This window comes from Bidens hawaiensis, unplaced genomic scaffold (assembly GCF_021521415.1).
Source record: "Bidens hawaiensis isolate Kalapana, Puna unplaced genomic scaffold, B.hawaiensis_p1.1 tig00068588_1, whole genome shotgun sequence".
NCBI classification, from domain to species: domain Eukaryota; kingdom Viridiplantae; phylum Streptophyta; class Magnoliopsida; order Asterales; family Asteraceae; genus Bidens; species Bidens hawaiensis.
The window spans coordinates 40,775-44,761 of record NW_027502112.1 but is presented as its reverse complement, the minus strand read 5'-3'; the positions used below and the strand labels follow the sequence as shown (position 1 = coordinate 44,761).

Sequence of the window (3,987 nt, the reverse complement as noted above, 5' to 3'; positions counted from 1 at the left end):
ATTTAACTGACCAACTACTTGCCATATATTTACTCTTTCCAATCAAATTCTCGACCAAATCAAACCACATTCAGATTCAACACATATGCTTGTTCAATATTAAAAACGACACCAATCGTATATGGTTAAAAAACTCCTAACGCATCGACTCATTCACGAGCCACGACCACCACTTGCTTCCCAACATTTCTACCCGTGAACAGTCCTACTAAAGCTGCGGGTGCACTCTCGAGCCCTTCTGCAACGTCTTCAGTATAACAAATCTTTCCTTGTTTTATCAAAGGCATGACCATTTCCATATACTTTGGAAGCATGTGATAGTAATCACCCACAATGAAACCTTTCATGAGCAGACGTTTTGCGACCAGCAAAAACAGGTTATGCACCCCGTCCCCTTGCTCTAGATTGTTGCTATTGTGAAATCATCCCGCAAACTGAAATCCGACCGTTTAATCTCATGTTCAAGAGTACTGCCTCCAACATCTTCCCACCGACGTTCTCAAAGTAAATATCAATGCCATTGGGAAAGTACCTGACATTATTATACAAAATAATAACATCAAAAGACTAATCAAACTAACTGGTCAACTAGGTCAAACGAATCGAAAGTGGCCCAAAGTGTGTTTTTAAAGAATCAAATTCCTAAATCATCACAAAAACTAGTTTATATTTTTTAAATATTTTTACTAAATGTTTATATAAAAATAAATTGGACAAAAAGTGGTTAGGTTCTTCAATCTGACTCGACATGTACCAAAAATTAGTAAATTCGACCCGACCATTTTGCCACCTTTAGATTCTCATGCTAACCTCTTTAGAGCTGCATTTAGATCTTTCTCTTCCTTGTAGTTAAAAGCCTCATCAAACCCATATTTATTCTTCAACAAATCAACCTTGAATGATGAAATGCGCATACAAAAAACAAATCAAAATTCAAAACTAAGGTAAAATGTATCATAATAAGCAACAATGAATTAGCTGTCATATACTTAAGGTAAAATTTTCAAAGAACTGACCTTTTCTTTTGTACCCGCGCTCCCAACAACATAGCATCCCGACAGTTTTGCAAACTGCCCAACGAGCTGACCAACTGCACCTGCAGCTGCTGAAACGAACTCATACTCTCCTTTCTTTGGAGCACAAATTTCATAGAAACCAGCATAAGCAGTCATACCAGGCATACCTAAATAACGATCCAAAGGAAAACAAAATCAAACAATAGAACACATAACTTAAACATTACAGGCTTTAATCTGTAAACATACCAAGAATTCCGGTATAATAAGAAAGAGGCACATCGTATCGTCAATCTTAAATAGAGCCTCGGGAGTGTTGATGATGCTGTATTCCTCCCATCTGGTGAAACCCCAAACGAAGTCACCTTTTTTGAAGTTTGAATGCCCGGAATCAAGAACTTTGGACACTCCATATCCTGTTATAGGCTGCAAGAAGGTATATATTACATCAAAACACAAGCTGATATAGGATATAGTAAATTGATGTCTTTCAAATGCATGTTAGATATATTTGGTGTCAACAAAGTAACTACATTACAAAGGTTCAGACTTCATATTCTCTTTTAATTTACTACAATACTTTGAAGTTGATATTTCAAGTCAGTTTTCGATGGTTTAAGATATGGTTTCGGTAATTTCCAACCCGTAAGTCATAAACAGATATACTCGATATCCAGAGAAAACCCGCGTACACAAGTGTAATAAGTTAATAACTAATTATTAACAGTTTCTTGAATCTTAACAGATGTGTGATACTGTTTTAACTTAAGTGGGTCTTGTATAGCACTTTGTCATTCACTCTAGTATGTAACATTGTAATGTAGCCCCTTGCAAATGAGTTGGTGGTGGAGTGGTAAGAAAAAGACCTGGTGTTCCAAATTACCCAGGTTCGATTCCCACATCCCCATCATTTAGTTTCGGCGGCACATGGTGACGATTGAGACTAGGCGAACATGGGACGGTCGCTAGTTCGATCCTTGAACTGAGCGGGGTTTTACCTCACCACACTGTTGTGCCTTCGGGTAGGGTTGTTCACAAGTCGAGCTAGGGTGGTTTTGAGCTCAAGCTTGAAAATAAACGAGGCAGCTCAGCTAGGCTTGAGCTCGATTTTGAAGTTAAACGAGCCTAAAGATGGAGCCAACGAGCCGAGCCGCTGATGATTTTGGCTCGGTTACAAAAATGAACCAACTCAGCTCAGCTGTTTCAAATCAAGTTTTGTAGTTAGTTTTATTTGAGATTTTATCGAGCGAGCCACGAGCTTTCATCGAGCAAGTATAAACTGGCATTAGTATTAGGTGAGGGTTTTCCACTCGAGCCGGGGGTCTCACTGGAAGCAGCCTCTCTATCCTTATGGGGTAGAGGTAAGGCTGTCTACATCTTACCCTCCTCAGACCCTACTATAGCTTTGCTATTGGTGGGATATACTGAGTACGATGATGATGATGTGATGAATTTAGTAGGTAGCCCAAGGATTCGATGGTGGTAAAATAATAATAATAATAATAATAATAATAAGTGTCTAGTAGCCCCTTGACTTTAGTCCCTTAAAATAATAATAATATTATCTCGATAACTTTGCAGTAATTGGATCAATGAAAACATTAAATAATACGTAATATACCAATTTTATAATAAATATAATAATAATAATAAGACTCTTATAAACGCCTAATTCCTATTCTTCTATAATCTATATCATAATGTATAATCAAAGAGACCCTAATTAATAAAGATGAAGTTACCGACCGAACCAGAAGTGAAGGATAGAAAGTAACTGCCTTCAGTTTTGGTCATCCGAATTCGCATGTACGGGTCACATGAGAGGTAAAGGTTCTTCACGAGAACAGCATTGGAAGCTTCTGGAAGCTTAAGGTTAATGGTGGCTGAAGTAACGAGGAGCATGTCGGATTCCTTGGGGAACCCATTTACGTAGTTCCTCAACACGATCTGTGTGTTCTTCACTGCCTCCATTTGCGTGTGACAATGTTATTGGGTTTTAGGTTGAGCGGCGAATGTAGTAAGTAGCGTGTTGTCGATGTTGATGACGTGAGTGGATGGCATGGAGTAAACATGTTTGTACTGTGACCACATAGGAATAGGATTCATTGTTATGAAAACTAAGGTTACGTTTGTTTTTGCTTATAAGTTTTTCAAGGAGTTTATGTTTGCGGGTGCGCGAACATAAGCTTTTAAAAACTATTTGTTTTAAAAAAAAATCTGAAAACTGTTTTTATGGTCTTAAAAAATAAATTTTTTTAACAATCTTCACACTTCTTAACATCATACCAGGTACCCGCCACCACCACCACCCACCGTCCACCGCCACCACCACCCACCACCACCGTCCGCCGCCGCCACCACCCACCGTCTGCCGCCACCACTACCGTCCATCACCACCACCGTTAACCACCCACCACCACCACTGTCCATCACCACCACCCCCGTCGGCCACAACCACCGTCCACCACCACCACCATCCACCACCACCACCACCGCCATCCACCACCTGCCACAGCCATAGTCCACCACCACCGTTCATCACCACCACCACCCATTGTCGGCCACCATCACGGTCCACCACCCACCACCCACCGTTCACCGCCTACCACAATTGTCTACCACCACCCACTTTCATAGTTCGTACACCACTACCAATTATTTTTGCAGTCTACAAACGTTAAATGACTTTTATCTACTGTAATATATATGATAGGTAACTACTTTTCAACTTATGCAGACGATATCCAGTTAATAAAACAAACAATATTATATTTTCAGATTGCAGACCTTCAAACCACATCTTCAGCTGCAGACATTAAATCAGATGAAATCAGACTGCGGACAATTTTTGTCTTCAAAAACAAACAACACCAATCTGCCCGGTTCAATCACTGGTCGAACCTCTTAAAAACCGAATTACATTTATTTTTTGTTTTTGTATTTAACTTTTAAAACACAATTTTATTAAAAT

The 3,987-nt window shown here is 39.4% G+C and overlaps 1 pseudogene across 1 annotated transcript; it reads right to left on the bottom strand.

Annotated features, from left to right (window-relative positions):
- Positions 1 to 148: 148 nt before the first annotated feature.
- On the bottom strand, positions 149 to 3,081 carry LOC143605197 (2-alkenal reductase (NADP(+)-dependent)-like; annotated as a pseudogene). The gene is made up of 5 exons (XR_013148456.1): positions 2,763 to 3,081; positions 1,266 to 1,442; positions 1,017 to 1,183; positions 811 to 893; positions 149 to 532 (listed from the first exon to the last, which is right to left on the bottom strand). The product of XR_013148456.1 is annotated as a 2-alkenal reductase (NADP(+)-dependent)-like (transcript).
- Positions 3,082 to 3,987: the final 906 nt, after the last annotated feature.